General features: G+C 49.7%; 1 protein-coding gene across 4 annotated transcripts in view; it reads left to right on the top strand.

Moving 5' to 3' along the window:
- Nucleotides 1-12612: 12612 nt before the first annotated feature.
- The window catches only part of RIN2 (Ras and Rab interactor 2), a 199257-nt gene continuing 194004 nt past the window's right edge, over nucleotides 12613-17865 (top strand). For 3 of the 4 annotated variants that reach the window (XM_077282804.1, XM_077282808.1, XM_077282805.1), the window contains exon 1: nucleotides 12613-12750. The gene's annotated coding sequence lies outside the window, so the exon portion shown is untranslated. The remainder of the gene's footprint in view (nucleotides 12751-17865) is intronic. The other variant, XM_077282807.1, reaches the window with a different exon arrangement.

The following is a 17865-nucleotide window of genomic DNA, read 5'->3' as shown; positions in this document are numbered from 1 at the left end:
AGCTAAGTTTTTGTTTGATCATTTTTTGATTATCAGCGTTCATTATGTTTTTAGTCCAGCTCGCTAAAATGTGATTTCCTCGCTTGCTGGTTGCTCTAAGGGACTGAGTTTCTCCCCCCACACCGTTAGTTGGTGTGGGGGTTCTTGAAATCTCAGAGTGGATATTTTGTAAGGTTTTTTACTGACCGCATAGATTCCCTTTTCTATTTTCTGCTATCTAGTATTAGTGGGCCTCATTTGCTGAATCTGCTTTCACCCCTGTGTATGTGCCTTCCTCTTACCTCACCGTTATTATTTGTTGGGGGCTTCTATATCTTTGGGGATTATTTCTCTGGAGGCAAGAGAGGTCTTTCTTTCTCTCTAGGGGTAGTTAGTTCCTCAGGCTGGCTCGAGACGTCTAGGATTTTTAGGCACGTTCACCGGCTACTTCTAGTGTGTTTGGATAGGTTCAGATTTGCGGTCAGTCCAGTTTGCCACCTCCCTAGAGCTTGTCCTATGTTTGTTACTTAGCTGGAGTAATTTGTGATCCTCAACCACTAAGGATCATAACACATTATATTCTGTAATGGGGCTGCATTATACCCTATGAGGTGGGCTGCATTATACCCTATGAGGGGGCTACATTATATTCTGTGGGGGCGGCTGCATTATACCATATGAGGGGGCTTCATTATATTCTATGGGGGGGCTGCATTATATTCTATGAGGGGGGCTACATTATATTGTATACAGGGGCTGCATTATATTCTATGAGGGGGCTAAATTATATTCTATGAGGGAGCTACATTATATTCTATGAGGGGGCTACTTTATATTCTATGAGGGGGGCTACCCCCAATCCCTGCTACATGATTAAGACGTGTACTACCTTATATTATACCTTATATTATACCCTGATATTAGCATGCTTAACAGCACAATTGGTGGTTTTCTATTTATTTCTATGTAGCTACATAGTGGGTCCCAAGAATAATTTTCTCTGGTGGGCCCAAGGTGCTCTAGTCTGACGCTGGTAGTATGTATATGTATATAACTAAGGGTCTATTCTGATGTTATTGGTAGTATGTAAATGTATAACTATGGGTATATTCCGATGTTATTGGTAGTATGTATATTAACTATCTCCTGACACTTTGTATATTTTACCCTTCACAATTGACAGGTTTCCCTGGGTGACGCTATTGATTGATAATCCTCCCTCACGTTTCTTTTCCTCCTGATTAGGCCTCATATTTACGTTTTGTAATTTTTTTACGTCCTAATAAATATTGTTTTTCCGATATTTGGAGGTCCATGGCTATGGAGGCACTATACAGAATATATGAGGGGGCTAGCCAGCTTACTATGGAGGCATTATACAGAATATATGAGGGGCTATCCCAGCTTACTATGAAGGCACTATACAGAATATATGAGGGGCTAGCCCAGCTTCCTATGGAGGCACCATACAGAATGAGGGGGCTAGCCCAGCCTCCCATGGAGGCACTATACAGACTATATGAGGGGGCTAGCCCAGCTTCCTATGGAGGCACTATACAGAATATGAGGGGCTATCCCAGCTTACTATGATGGCACTATACAGAATATACAGTATTCCTAAACCAAGAATCTGCAAAAACCCTAGTCCATGCCCTCATCATCTCCCACCTTGACTACTGTAACCTCCTGCTGTGGCCTCCCGTCGAACACTCTCGCACCCCTCCAATCTATTCTAAACTTAGCTGCCAGACTAATCCACCTGTCCCCCCGCTATTCCCCGGCCTCTCCCCTCTGTCAATCCCTTCACTGGCTCCCCATTACCCAGAGACTCCAAAAGCCTAACCATGACATACAAAGCCATCCACAACCTGTCTCCTCCATACATCTGTGACCTCGTCTCCTGGTACTTTCCTGCATGCAACCTCCGATCCTCACAAGATCTCCTTCTCTACTCCCCTTTTATCTCCTCTTCCCACAATCGCATACAAGATTTCTCTCGCGCATCACCCCTGCTCTGGAACTGTCTACCACAACATATCAGACTCTCACCTACCATCGAAACCTTCAAAAAGTACTTGAAGACCTACCTCTTCCGGCAAGCCTACAACCTGCAGTAATCACCGATCGACCAAACAACTGCACGACCAGCTCTATCCTTACCTACTGTAGCCTCACCCATCCCTTGTAGATCGTGAGCCCTTGCGGGCAGAGTCCTCTCTCCTCTTGTACCAGTTGTGACTTGTATTGTTCAAGATTATTGTACCTGTTTTTATTATGTATACACCTCCTCACATGTAAAGCGCCATGGAATAAATGGCGCTATAATAATAAATAATAATATGAGGGGCTAGCCCGGCTTCCCATGGAGGCACTATATAGAATATATGAGGGGGCTAGCCCGGCTTCCTATGGAGGCATTGTACAGAATATATGAGGGGCTAGCCCAGCTTTCTATTGAGGCACTATACAGAATACATGAGGGGGCTAGCCCAGCTTCCTATGGAGGCCCTATACAGAATATATGAGGGGCTAGCCCAGCTTTCTATGGAGGTGAAGAGACCGCAGGTAAAGAAGGATGCAGGGACAAAAAGGAGCCAGAAAGCAAGTAACGTTTTTAACTTTCCTTTAACTTCCAACCCAACAAAGATAACAACAGTTTTCCACGCAGGGAACTTAAATACAAGATCACAATTTCACAGTAAATCCTATCTACTATATAGGTGCCCTGAACTATACCCGCAGAACGCGACAGCGCCTCACTAGTGACCCCCTAACAAGAAAAAGTCAACAAAGTTCACTTATCAGCGCTGTTTCAGCGATGCAGTCCTGATGGTGAAGCTCCGTCAGCGACGTAGTCCTGATGGCGGGGGAAGGAGGTGTCCTCTGTCGACGAGCCCAGGTGCAAATTCGAGTCCAGAATGTCTGTTGCGGTGCTGCGTCACCTCCTGCAGGCGGGCGTTGATCCGGGGTAACAGTTTCCAAGTCCAAAGGGGAGTCTTTTCGAGGAGAATTAGCAGAGAAATCCGTATCAGTGACAGCTGAGACAAACCCAGGAGGGACCGGAACACTTTCTGGCAAGATACTCCCGGGGAGCGCGGTAATACTGTCCCTGAGATGATCAGCGCTACCCCTCTGCTTTGGGGGTCGCTGACAACGGTTGCGCCGCTTTCTGGGGGCTCTGGTAATTGTCCGCAGCGTCTGCTGCACGTTCTCCCCCTGTTTCCAGCAAGTCTCACTGCGGCCTACACACACACGACAACTGCGCTGCAGTTCCCTCTCCTCAGAGTTCTCCCGCGCTTCTCTGCCCCTGCTTTCGCGCGCTTTTTCTTTTATCCACCCCTCTCCCTGCGTCACTCTGTCTCCTGTCACCTCTGCCTGGCTTCTCCTCCGCCCTTCAAATCCGTCCCCCGGAACCCCGACTCCCGGAAACAATGGTTCCACCCGTCTGTACGGCTCGCCAGGTCCCCGTCCCCTACATTCCCCCACCCTGTATGCTCGCCAGTCCCTGGGCGAGGCCTTCGAACTGACAGGTCGCCCACCTGACGGATTGTTCCACACTTGGGTCTGTCTAGCGTGTAAGTCAGGACTGTAGCGAGTTGGGGGTCTACCTGCAGTAGAACGTTCAGAACGTCGTAGCTCGGGTCCTTGTGTAGGGAGTGTCGGGGGAATGCAGTCAACGGAGGGGCGACTGATCAGGGGTAGTGTAGTAGTCGAGATAGGGGGAGTATTTTGACGCCGTTCTTCTTCTTCATCATCCTCTCCATCCCACCAATGGTTGTTGGGGGACTCAGTCGTAGGTGGCTCTTCCCTGATTGCGGATTCTGGGGTGTCCGAGTCAACAGAGCGACACAAACGGAGCATGTTGCGATGGAGTATGCGAGTACCTGTACTTCCGGGGACTTCAGACCGCACTTCATATACAGGTCCATGCGGGTCTAAACGGCGAAGTACCCGATAGGGTGTTTTTTCCCAACGGTGGTCTAACTTGTTTTGTGGTCTTTGCTCTCGAACTAGTACTCGATCACCTGGCCGGAACTCTGGGGGTTTTGCTGTAGGGGTGCTCCGATGCTCCACTTCCCGAATTCGAGTGTGCACCATCCGGTGTAAGGTCTGCAGCCGATGTCGATGATCACGCACCCACGAGGCCATCCCTGCTCGGGGGCCTTCTTCCTCCGAAGACAGTTCCAGATCTGTCATGCCTTTCCCTGGGCGCCCAAAGACCACTTCATACGGGGTGCGTCCTGTGACTTGATGAACTCTATTGTTGTAGATCCACACTAGGTCAGACACATACTCCGGCCAGCGGGTCTTTTGATCTTGTTCTAGCGTACGCAACATTTGAAGCAGAGTCCGGTTAAACCGCTCACAAGCCCCATTTCCCTGGGGGTGATACGGTGTGGTGCGTGACTTATCAATGCCGTAGAGGCGATGCAGCTCATCCATGACTTTGCCCAAGAAACAGGCGCCTTGATCCGAATGTATTCGCCTCGGACAGCCGTAAACTTGAATAAAGTTCTTACAGATAGCGCTCGCCGCCGACTCAGCTGTCTGATCACGGGTAGGGGTGACTACCGCGAATTTTGAAAAATGATCTACCATAACGAGGCAGTGTTCGTAGCCTTGATGCGCTGCTCCAATGGTAATGTAGTCTATCATTAATACTTCAAAAGGGGCAGACGTCGTGATGCTCTGCACAGGCGCCCTTTCCTCCGGTGACCTGGTTAACTCACATTGTCGACATTGCCTACAGGCAGTTTGTACTTCCGCAAGCAGCCGAGGATGATAGAACCGAGTTTGCAGCCACTTAAACGTCCTCTTCACTCCGAAGTGTGCCCCGGACTCATGAGCTTCTTTAGCAACTGCGGCCACCACGGGCCCTGGTAAGACCATCTGCCACGTCGGCCCGGAGTCTGCCTGAGCCATGGTTAAGTGGCATAAGAGCCCTTCCTGAAGAGTTAGGCGCTCCCATTGCCACAGAAGAAGGTTCAGGTCTGACAGGAGGGTTTGTCCAGGAGTTCTCACGGGCAATAGACCATTCGTTACCCACTGTCGCAATGGAGCTAGTTCCTGGTCTTCCTGTTGCAGCCGTATCCATTCGTCCCGACTCTGAACCAACAGTCCTGTAGCCGTTCCGTTCCCGGTCTGCTCCCGGCTCACAGCCGTCCGAGCAGCGCCCCCGATGGCGTAGGGGATTTCTTCTCCCTCCAGCTCCTCATCTCGGTTAGTTCTTGGGGTGTTCCTCCGCAGACGAGATAATGCGTCAGCATGCACATTCTCCGCTCCTCGCTTGTAGAGGATACGGTATCTGTACTTGGCCATCCGGGCTACCCAGCGCTGTTCCAGGGCACCCAATTTCGCATTTTCCAGATGTGCCAATGGGTTGTTATCCGTGCGTATCAGCACCTCAGAACCGGCCAGGTACTCAGCGAACCGCTCCGTCATAGCCCACACCACGGCCAGCAGCTCCACCTTGAAAGAACTGTAATTGTCCGGGTTCAACTCAGAGTCATGAAGAGACCGACTCGCATAGGCGATCACTCTCTCCCGCCCATCCTGAACCTGAGACAACACAGCCCCCAATCCCTGAGAGCTGCCGTTGGTGTGTAGGATGAACGGTTGCGAAAAGTCCGCATAAGCCAACACCGGCGGCTCCATGAGAGCTGTCTTCAAGTCCCGGAACGCTGCTTCTTGTGGCTCCTGCCATTGTATCTTCTTTCCCCGTTCCTTGGGGGAGCTTCCTTTCAGCAGGACTTGTAGATCGTGAGAGCGGCGAGCAAAGTTCTTCACGAAGCGCCGGTAGTACCCAGCGAGGCCCAAGAACGCCCGTACATCCTTGGCGGTCTCCGGTGTGGGCCACTCCTGGATTGCGGCAATCTTCTCCTGTGATGGCCGGACTCCTTCGGCGGACACCACATGCCCCAGGTACTCGATCTGTTCCCAGAACAAGTGACACTTCTGGGGCTTCACCTTAAGCCCGTATTTCAGTAACCGGTCTAGTACCTGCTCCAGTCGGCACAGATGTTCCTCGAATGTTGGGGCATAGATGATGATGTCATCCAGATAAATGAGAGTGGCCTCGAAGTTCAAATCCCCCAGACACCGCTCCATTAATCGTTGGAAGGTGCCTGGAGCGTTGGCCAGCCCAAACGGCATTCGATTGAACTCGAATAGTCCCATGGGCAGGATAAACGCTGTCTTAGGACGATCTGCTTCTGACATCGGGACCTGCCAGTATCCGCTGGCTAGGTCTAAGGTGGAAAAATATTTGGCCCGACCCAGCACGGAGAGAGACTCCTCAATACGGGGAAGTGGATAAGAGTCTCGGACGGTGCATGCATTTAGCTTACGGTAGTCCACACAGAACCGGAGCGTGCCGTCCTTTTTCCACACCAGCACGATCGGGGCAGCCCACGGGCTCTGACTCTCGCGGATCACTCCTTTTTGTAGCATCTGGCCTAACAACGTCTTTACTTCCTGGTACATCTGCGGGGGAATCTGTCTGTACCGCTCCCTGATGGGCACTGTATCCCCGGTCAGAATTCCATGTTCGATGGCCGTGGTACAGCCAAAATCATCTTCATGTTGTGCGAACACTTTAGCATAATGTCCAAGGAGTCGCTGCACTTGTGAGATCTGTGATGGATCCAGGCCCGATAATTCTGTCCGCATGTGCTCCAGAATAGTTTGACCCTTTCGAAACGCTATCGGCTCAGGATCCTGCGTAGACCGGACACTGACCATCCAGGGATCAGGGGAATCCACCTTTAACTGCAAAGTATCTGGAGGAGGCATCACTTCTAAAGGTCGTAACACTTTGGCCATCTCACTTCGGACCCGTAGCACGACATCGTGTTCGTCCACATTCACACATCGCACTGGTACGGCCCCATTTTTAACAGTAGCCAGAGATCGGGCCACCAGCAGTCCTGTGGGCAATGGGGATGTAAAGGTGGGCTCAATCTGTACTTGTACTCCTTCTAGAGGGATGCGAGCTCGTATGGGCAGGGATATAACAGTCTGTCCTGGGGGGAACGTCACCTTTGCTGTCGGGGAAGTAATTACTCTCCCTAGTATGTCTCCCTCCTGACAGGTCTCTTGCACCCGGACTTCCCTCACTAACTGTCTGAACACGGAGCCCTGAGGTGTACTGGTCCCCCACTGATTGAGTGTCTCTTGCGTAGTCTCCCCTAACAGAAAACTGCCAAAATCTTTCAATACGTTCATCCCCAAGGTCACGGTATGTTGTGGGCTGGGATCTCCCCGTGTTAACACAACCCCCCGGCGGCCCAGGTCCTTCCCACATAAAGATATTTGCATCCAGGTGACCCCTTCCACTGGGATGGGCAGCTGATTGGCGGCCTGTAACCGAATTACGGGACCCCATTGGGGTCTGACTGTCAAAGGAAAGTGTTTTCTAAAATAAGCCTCGGGCATAGTCGTGACTTGGGACCCGGTGTCCACCAGACAACGTACAGCCCGCCCTTCAAACTCTGCCCAAACCAGGGGGCAGCTGGCAACCAAATTTCCGGGACTTTCACCACCCATCCGCGGGGACTCTGACTCCGAGCGTCGTCCCCTAAGCTCGGAGCCCTCTAGTTTAACGCCCGACGAGACGAGGCCCTCCCTCTCCGGGGGCACTCCCGTGCGAAATGTCCGGCCTCCCCGCAACCATAGCAAACACCGGGGACCGGATAATATCCTGGACGAGCGCCACGAGCTGGACTCCCAGACCCTTGCCCCCGGGGTAACTCCCTTGGGCTTCGCGCATTCTTTTTAACTTCAGCCAGTTCGTCTCTGATTTGTTTTAGCTCCTGCCGCATCTCTTGGACCCACGACGGCTCACCCTCTCCTGCGGCGGCGGTCTGGATAACCCGAGTCTCTCCTGTCGGGACCGTCACCCCCCTCTCTTGCTCCCGGGTGCGGGCCTCATTGCCTATGTCGGAGAAAGTCAGGCGCGGGTCGACCCGCACTCGTTCACGTAGAGCCTGTTTGGTCAACTCATCTCTCAGTCCCGTCACCAGCTGGTCGCGCAGGGTCACGTCCACATGTCCCATCCCCATACCATCTTTCCGCACGATTGCAATGTTTAGCTCTTGCAGAGCATTCATGTACTGAGTAACAGTCTCGCCCTCTTTTTGTCGCCGTCTAAACAACCGGGCCCGCAGCTCTCCCACGTCGGTGGGATCCCCGTGCGTCCCCTCTAACACATTTAACACCCGGGTAAAAGTATTCCGCTCTGTGGGGGGTCTCAACATCACTGAATCCCGGGCCTCTCCGTCTAAGGCCATAATGGCCACCTCTGCTTCCAGGGCCGGGGTCATAGGATGCATTCTCAGCAGCCCCCGCATCCTTTCAGTCCAGCTCCACAACAACATGTTGCTCTCATTAAACTTGGGCAGATTATTTAACATGGCCCCCAATGAGAGAGACGCTCTCGGCCCAGCCCCATCCTCCGTATCTTCTGGCTCCCTCTTTGGATCCTGCATCCTGCCGACTACGCCAAATGAAGAGACCGCAGGTAAAGAAGGATGCAGGGACAAAAAGGAGCCAGAAAGCAAGTAACGTTTTTAACTTTCCTTTAACTTCCAACCCAACAAAGATAACAACAGTTTTCCACGCAGGGAACTTAAATACAAGATCACAATTTCACAGTAAATCCTATCTACTATATAGGCGCCCTGAACTATACCCGCGGAACGCGACAGCGCCTCACTAGTGACCCCCTAACAAGAAAAAGTCAACAAAGTTCACTTATCAGCGCTGTTTCAGCGATGCAGTCCTGATGGTGAAGCTCCGTCAGCGACGTAGTCCTGATGGCGGGGGAAGGAGGTGTCCTCTGTCGACGAGCCCAGGTGCAAATTCGAGTCCAGAATGTCTGTTGCGGTGCTGCGTCACCCCCTGCAGGCGGTCGTTGATCTGGGGTAACAGTTTCCAAGTCCAAAGAGGAGTCTTTTCGAGGAGAATTAGCAGAGAAATCCGTATCAGTGACAGCTGAGACAAACCCAGGAGGGACCGGAACACTTTCTGGCAAGATACTCCCGGGGAGCGCGGTAATACTGTCCCTGAGATGATCAGCGTTACCCCTCTGCTTTGGGGGTCGCTGACAACGGTTGCGCCGCTTTCTGGGGGCTCTGGTAATTGTCCGCAGCGTCTGCTGCACGTTCTCCCCCTGTTTCCAGCAAGTCTCACTGCGGCCTACACACACACGACAACTGCGCTGCAGTTCCCTCTCCTCAGAGTTCTCCCGCGCTTCTCTGCCCCTGCTTTCGCGCGCTTTTTCTTTTATCCACCCCTCTCCCTGCGTCACTCTGTCTCCTGTCACCTCTGCCTGGCTTCTCCTCCGCCCTTCAAATCCGTCCCCCGGAACCCCGACTCCCGGCAACAATGGTTCCACCCGTCTGTACGGCTCGCCAGGTCCCCGTCCCCTACAGAGGCACTATACAGCATATATGAGAAGCTAGCCCAGCTTCCTATGGAGGCACTATACAGAATATATGAGGGGCTAGCCCAGCTTTCTATGGAGGCACTATACAGAATATATGAGAGGCTAGCCCAGCTTCCTATGGAGGCACTATACAGAATGAAGGGCTAGCCCAGCTTTCTATGGAGGCACTATACAGAATATATGAGAGGCTAGCCCGGCTTCCTATGGAGGCACTATACAGAATATATGAGGGGCTAGCCCAGCTTCCCATGGAGGCACTATACAGAATATATGAGGGGGCTAGCCCAGCTTCCTATGGAGGCACAATACAGAATATATAAGGGCGCTAGCCCAGCTTCCTATGGAGGCACTATACAGAATATATGAGGGTCTAGCCCAGGTTCCTATGGAGGCACTATACAGAATAAATGAAGGGGGCTAGGCCAGCTTCCTATGGAGGCACTATACAGAATATATGAGGGGGCTAGCCCAGCTTCCTATGGAGGCACAATACAGAATATATAAGGGGTCTAGCCCAGCTTCCTATGGAGGCACTATACAGAATATGAGGGTCTAGCCCAGCTTCCTATGGAGGCACTATACAGAATAAATGAAGGGGGCTAGCCGAGCTTCCTATGGAGGCACAACACAGAATATATAAGGGGTCTAGCCCAGCTTCCTATGGAGGCACTATACAGAATATATGAGGGGGTTAGCCCAGCTTCCTATGGAGGCACTATACAGACTATATGAGGGGGTTAGCCCAGCTTCCTATGGAGGCACTATACAGAATACAGGTCCTTCTCAAAAAATTAGCATATAGTGTTAAATTTCATTATTTACCATAATGTAATGATTACAATTAAACTTTCATATATTATAGATTCATTATCCACCAACTGAAATTTGTCAGGTCTTTTATTGTTTTAATACTGATGATTTTGGCATACAACTCCTGATAACCCAAAAAACCTGTCTCAATAAATTAGCATATCAAGAAAAGGTTCTCTAAACGACCTATTACCCTAATCTTCTGAATCAACTAATTAACTCTAAACACATGCAAAAGATACCTGAGGCTTTTAAAACTCCCTGCCTGGTTCATTACTCAAAACTCCCATCATGGGTAAGACTAGCGACCTGACAGATGTCAAGAAGGCCATCATTGACACCCTCAAGCAAGAGGGTAAGACCCAGAAAGAAATTTCTCAACAAATAGGCTGTTCCCAGAGTGCTGTATCAAGGCACCTCAATGGTAAGTCTGTTGGAAGGAAACAATGTGGCAGAAAACGCTGTACAACGAGAAGAGGTGACCGGACCCTGAGGAAGATTGTGGAGAAGGACCGATTCCAGACCTTGGGGAACCTGAGGAAGCAGTGGACTGAGTCTGGTGTGTGCAGGAAATGGGCTACAGGTGCCGCATTCCCCAGGTAAAGCCACTTTTGAACCATAAACAGCGGCAGAAGCGCCTGGCCTGGGCTACAGAGAAGCAGCACTGGACTGTTGCTAAGTGGTCCCAAGTACTTTTTTCTGATGAAAGCAAATTTTGCATGTCATTCGGAAATCAAGGTGCCAGAGTCTGGAGGAAGACTGGGGAGAAGGAAATGCCAAAATGCCTGAAGTCCAGTGTCAAGTACCCACAGTCAGTGACGGTGTGGGGTGCCATGTCAGCTGCTGGTGTTGGTCCACTGTGTTTCATCTAGGGCAGGGTCAATGCAGCTAGCTATCAGGAGATTTTGGAGCACTTCATGCTTCCATCGGCTGAAATGCTTTATGGAGATGAAGATTTCATTTTTCAGCACGACCTGGCACCTGCTCACAGTGCCAAAACCACTGGTAAATGGTTTACTGACCATGGCATTACTGTGCTCAATTGGCCTGCCAACTCTCCTGACCTGAACCCCATAGAGAATCTGTGGGATATTGTGAAGAGAAAGTTGAGAGACGCAAGACCCAACACTCTGGATGAGCTTAAGGCCGCTATTGAAGCATCCTGGGCCTCCATAACATCTCAGCAGTGTCACAGGCTGATTGCCTCCATGCCACGCCGCATTGAAGCAGTCATTTCTGCCAAAGGATTCCCGACAAAGTATTGAGTGCATAACTGAACATTATTATTTGATGGTTTTTTTGTTTGTTATTAAAAAACACTTTTATTTGATTGGACGGGTGAAATATGCTAATTTATTGAGACAGGTTTTTTGGGTTATCAGGAGTTGTATGCCAAAATCATCAGTATTAAAACAATAAAAGACCTGACAAATTTCAGTTGGTGGATAATGAATCTATAATATATGAAAGTTTAATTGTAATCATTACATTATGGTAAATAATGAAATTTAACACTATATGCTAATTTTTTGAGAAGGACCTGTATATCAGGGGCTAGCCCAGCTTACTATGGAGGCACTATACAGAATATGAGGGTCTAGCCCAGCTTCCTATGGAGGCACTATACAGAATATGAGGGGGCTAGCCCAGCTTCCTATGGAGGCACAATACAGAATATATAAGGGGTCTAGCCCAGCTTCCTATGGAGGCACTATACAGAATATATGAGGGGGCTAGCCCAGCTTCCTATGGAGGCACTATACAGACTATATGAGGGGGCTAGCCCAGCTTCCTATGGAGGCACTATACAGAATATATCAGGGGCTAGCCCAGCTTCCTATGGAGGCACTATACAGAATATATAAGGGGTCTAGCCCAGCTTCCTATGGAGGCACTATACAGAATATATGAGGGGGCTAGCCCAGCTTCCTATGGAGGCACTATACAGACTATATGAGGGCCGGGGGCTAGCCCAGCTTCCTATGGAGGCACCATACAGACTATATGAGGCAGCTGCTTATGAGGGGGAAGCTCGACTACACTTTGGCACGGGCAGGAGACTGCGCCATGACTGCACACCATGCTGGCTGTGGTGGGCTGAGGGGGACATGTTTGTATGCCACACGCCTGCATCATTCTTCAATAGTAGCTCGCCCTCTGGTATAAAATAGTGGTCACAGATTGGAGGAGAACGTCCTTGTGCTTCCAGAAAGACTACAACCCCCACCACGTGACGGGGACACTGGGACAGGGCAAAGGTGTCCCGTGCGCTGCCTCCTCCTCATCCCTGGCTAGTGGCATTGTCTTGCCCGGGGTGAGAGCAGTGTGTAAGTACAGAGGCAGGGGGAGGGTCGGCAGAGTCGCGCATGCGCCTTGGCCTCGGTACTTCAGACTTGCTGCTTGTGGCTGTCTCGGGGGGAGAGGACACTTCATTCTGCCGGCTCCTGTGGTAGCAGATAGAGAGGGCGCTGGGCTCAGGGAAGGACGCTCGCCACCCGTGCAGGGCACCCTGGCAGGTAGGAAGCTGTGCTGGGCACACAGTACCCGGCTGGTGGGCAGGCTGGCAGCAGTGGGTGCTCTTCTCGGAGCTGCCCGTCATCCTCAGCTGTGGCTCAGTCTCATCTTGTTTCTTTCTGCCCTACAACTTTGTAATACTAATGCAGCGCCCATATCATGGTGCCCCATGTACATGGCAACTTCTGCCTGCCATAGCCTATGATGTGCCAGTCTGCGGCAGGTGCCTGAGCAGTTACATGATGCCACCGGCTTGGCACAGCCACCCATGCCAGATTTACCATGTCTTGTGCCAGGCTCTGAGAGTGACCGGCCAGTCCGGCTCTAATGTCCTTCTGTCCGGTAAAGCCGGCATCCATAGCTGGTACCGTTCACCCCGCCGTTATCGCCCGTCTTCCCCGCCGTTATCGCCCGTCTTCCCCGCCGTTATCGCCCGTCTTCCCCGCCGTTATCGCCCGTCTTCCCGAACTCCACATCTGCCCAGTTATGCCGTACTATAGATGTCGCCCTACAGTGGTCCGGTATACTGAGTGATAACGCTCGGGGTTTCCTCACAAATACTGATTGGTTGGTTGTTTTATCGCAAACATTTTTTTAATCCAGTTTTTAACTTGCATTTTTTGGGGGATGTTTTTCCTTTAGAGAAAGCTAAGGGGGAAACGCCTGAAATAACAGACGTCACCCCACCGGGAGCATTCTAAATATGTGGAAGAACGACGCTGAATCCAGAAACACGCACCAAATGAGAAGAAAAGCAGCGTAGGGTGCTTTATATCCCATTATTGTCTTCCCGCTAACTTTTGGTTTCAGCGTTTTTGGGGAAAAAAAACCCTGAAAGAGGAGAAAAACAAAATCAGTCGCCACTTTACATGCTGGACAGTTTTGAAGCCTGACGGACTCCTTTACTATAATGGGACAGGTTTCTGGTAAACGGTCCATATTTATCACTGTAGCTCATACTGCCAACTGTTTTTGCACCAACTTTTGGAAAAGTTAGCTAAGCCTAGCAGCAGAGGGCTTAACCTAGCGCCAGCCAACAAATTCATTATAATTACGGGTGAAAAGGTGGTGTAAATTATGGCAGGCATGGCGGCTGTATCTATGGAAAACAATAAGTTGTGACTCTTGGAAAAATGTCCCGGACTGGAGTACATTTCTGGCACACAGTAAAAAGTTGTGCCAAACTTGGTGTATCTTAGTCTTACTTACTCAACATCAAGACTGGTGTACAAGAACCAAGTCTTGGTGGATCAGCCCAACAACATCCTGAGTTTTACCGGTTCTCATAGTACACTGCACAATGTGGTGCAGCCCCAACTACAGAAACTGAGAGAGAACAATTCTCACTTTACAGCATAGTTGCTTTTGTACCTGCGGCTTTATGGCACAGTTGCCTTGTACCTGCGGCTTTACGGCACAGTTGCTTTGTACCTGCGGCTTTACGGCACAGTTGCTTTCTACCTGCGGCTTTATGGTACAGTTGCTTTTGTACCTGAGGCTTTACAGCACAGTTGCTTTTGTACCTGAGGCTTTACAGCACAGTTGCTTTTGTACCTGAGGCTTTATGGTACAGTTGCTTTTGTACCTGCGGCTTTACGGCACAGTTGCTTTGTACCTGCGGCTTTATGGCACAGTTGCTTTGTACCTGCGGCTTTACGTCACAGTTGCTTTTGTATCTGCCGCTTTACGGCACAGTTGCTTTTGTACCTGCGGCTTTACAGCACAGTTGCTTTTGTACCTGAGGCTTTACGGTACAGTTGCTTTTGTACCTGCGGCTTTACGGCACAGTTGCTTTGCACCTGCGGCTTTATGGCACAGTTGCTTTGTACCTGCGGCTTTACGTCACAGTTGCTTTTGTACCTGAGGCTTTACAGCACAGTTGCTTTTGTACCTGAGGCTTTACGGTACAGTTGCTTTTGTACCTGCGGCTTTACGGCACAGTTGCTTTGTACCTGCGGCTTTATGGCACAGTTGCTTTGTACCTGCGGCTTTACGTCACAGTTGCTTTTGTACCTGAGGCTTTACAGCACAGTTGCTTTTGTACCTGAGGCTTTACGGTACAGCTGCTTTTGTACCTGCGGCTTTACGGCACAGTTGCTTTGTACCTGCGGCTTTACGTCACAGTTGCTTTTGTACCTGCCGCTTTACGGCACAGTTGCTTTTGTACCTGCGGCTTTACGGCACAGTTGCTTTTGTACCTGCGGCTTTACGGTACAGTTGCTTTTGTACCTGCGGCTTTAGGGTACAGTTGCTTTTGTACCTGCGGCTTTACGGCACAGTTGCTTTTGTACCTGCGGCTTTACGGCACAGTTGCTTTTGTACCTGCGGCTTTACGGCACAGTTGCTTTTGTACCAGCGGCTTTACAGCACAGTTGCAGATCCGTAGCAGATCTAGTAATCATTGCGGCTTTCAGTACATGGTGCCATCTCACACTAGTAAGTTGTGATTAGTACAGGAAACTACCGTGGTTAAAAACTCGTAAAGCAAGAAAGAGGGGAATTCTAAAAAAAAACCCTGTGTAATACAAGCACTTGTGTATGCGGAAATGTCACATGCAGGACACTGAATGGCACCACATAGGGCCCCTATGGGCACCTAGTGCGTCTGTATAGTGCACCAACGAGGTTGTCCAGACTTATAAAAAAGCGAGGATAATCTGCATCATAATTATAAAACTGTTCTGATTTTATTTAAATAGTTTAGTAAGGGTTAAAACCGTCAGGGACATAGAGAAGAATGGCTTTTTGACTCCCGGATCCATAATCCATCGGGCTCCTGAATTAATCTGCTGTCTGCCCTGGAATGATTTCCGAGTCGCCCTCTGGATGAATGTCACAGGTGGAATTGCTATGAAACCCTGAGATGAAAGCCTCGCAGCTTTCTGGCAAAGTCGACGTTCCCATCTGAGGAAGCGATCTTGCCTGATCATGTCGTTTCATGCAATGGTGATGTCAGATAATAGCCTGATTCATGCGTAGTTCGTTGCTGATCCCCTGAACTGGGGATCCAGCCAACAGAACAGGACAGGCAGTATTCAGAAGGTGACACCTCGCTACGTAGGTCCTGTTTACAATGGATGTCACTTTTTTGGCATTTATGCAGTAATTGTGTCTGAAATGAAGAAATGACTTAAAGGTAAATTGAGCTTTATGGAAGTATTGGAATAGGGACAGGAAGAAACTGGTATCCTTGTTCTAGATATCTAGTTGCTTGTGTTCGTTCTCATTTTTATGGTTGGGGGTCTGACTCTCTTTAAGGGGCTATTCCCATTTTAAAAGATGGGTACAATTGGAAAGTACTAAGTAATCAACTTTCCAATTTACTTCTTAATAACTTTATGCATCGTTCTCCTGATATTAACACTTTCATATTGCTTACAGCTCATTGCTTAAGAACACGCTCAGTGCTTACATGCTCTTTCCTATTGAGCTTGTAAGCACTGCCCTGAAGCAAGCTGAAACTACTCCTAGCTTTCAATCCCTGCCAGCTTCAGTGTCAGTGTGTTTGTCCGATGTTGCAGAGGTAAGACTGCCTCTTATACCAGCATCGTAGAGCGCACAGTACAGGCCAGCAGTGCAATTATGCCACTGGTCTGAACTGTCAATCAAGCTGCAGCACCGCCCCCAGCAAGGAAGCCAGAAGGCTGGGCAACAGAGCGCTCCTTAAAAGAAAGCTTCAAACCAACTTTTTAAGGAAACCAGTTATTTTACATGGGGGAAAACACTTTTTCCAGTGCCTCCTATTTGAAATAACTGCTGTCATGATCTCAATGGCAAGAGATCATAGCATAAGCATATATAGGAACTAGCTCTTGGAAGATGGGAACTGAGCTGACCATGAACTAAACCTAACACACAACTAGCAGTGGCCGGGTAGCATGCCTACGTTGATTCTAGATGCCCAGCACCAGCCGGAGGACTAAATAATGCTAGCAGAGGAAAATATTAGTCCTAGCTCACCTCTAGAGAAATACCCCAAAAGGAGACAGAGGCCCCCAACATGTATTGGCGGTGAATTAAGATGAAACAACAAACGTAGTATGAAAATAGGTTTAGCAAATTTGAGGTCCACTTACTACATAGCAGAAGACAGAAAGGACACTTTCATGGTCAGCTAAAAACCCTAATCAAAACACCATCCAGAAATTACTTTAAAACTCTGGCATTAACTCATAACACCAGAGTGGCAATTCCTGTTCACAAGAGCTTTCCAGACACAGTAACGAAACTACAGCTGTGAACTGGAACAAAAATGCAAAAACAAACATGGACAAGAGTCCAACTTATCTAGTAGTTGTCTAGGAGCAGGAACAAGCACAGAGAGGCTTCTGATAACATTGTTGACCGGCAAGAAACTAACAGAGCAGCAAGGTTATATAGCGACTCCCACATCTTGATGGGAACAGGTGAACAGAGAAGATGAAGACACCAGTTCAATTCCACCAGTAGCCACCGGGGGAGCCCAGAATCCAAATTCACAACAGTACCCCCCCCTCAAGGAGGGGGCACCGAACCCTCACCAGAACCACCAGGGCGATCAGGATGGGCCCTATGAAAGGCACGAACCAGATCAGAGGCATGAACATCAGATGCATTCACCCAAGAATTATCCTCCTGGCCGTATCCCTTCCACTTGACCAGATACTGGAGTCTCCGTCTGGAAACACGAGAGTCTAAGATTTTCTCCACAACGTACTCCAACTCACCCTCAACCAACACCGGAGCAGGAGGCTCAACGGAAGGCACAACCGGTACCTCATACCTGCGCAATAATGACCGATGAAAAACGTTATGAATAGAAAAGGATGCAGGGAGGTCCAAACGGAAGGAAACAGGGTTAAGAATCTCCAATATCTTATACGGGCCAATGAACCGAGGCTTAAACTTAGGAGAAGAGACCCTCATAGGGACAAAACGAGAAGACAACCACACCAAATCCCCAACACAAAGCCGAGGACCAACACGACGGTGGCGGTTGGCAAAAAGCTGAGTCTTCTCCTGGGACAACCTCAAATTGTCCACCACCTGCCCCCAGATCTGATGCAATCTCTCCACCACAGCATCCACTCCAGGACAATCCGAAGATTCCACCTGACCAGAGGAAAATCGAGGATGAA

Source organism: Ranitomeya variabilis, chromosome 2 (assembly GCF_051348905.1).
Source record: "Ranitomeya variabilis isolate aRanVar5 chromosome 2, aRanVar5.hap1, whole genome shotgun sequence".
Taxonomy (NCBI): Eukaryota; Metazoa; Chordata; class Amphibia; order Anura; family Dendrobatidae; genus Ranitomeya; species Ranitomeya variabilis.
The sequence above is the reverse complement of the archived record's forward strand: the minus strand, read 5'-3'. Positions and strand labels throughout refer to the sequence as shown.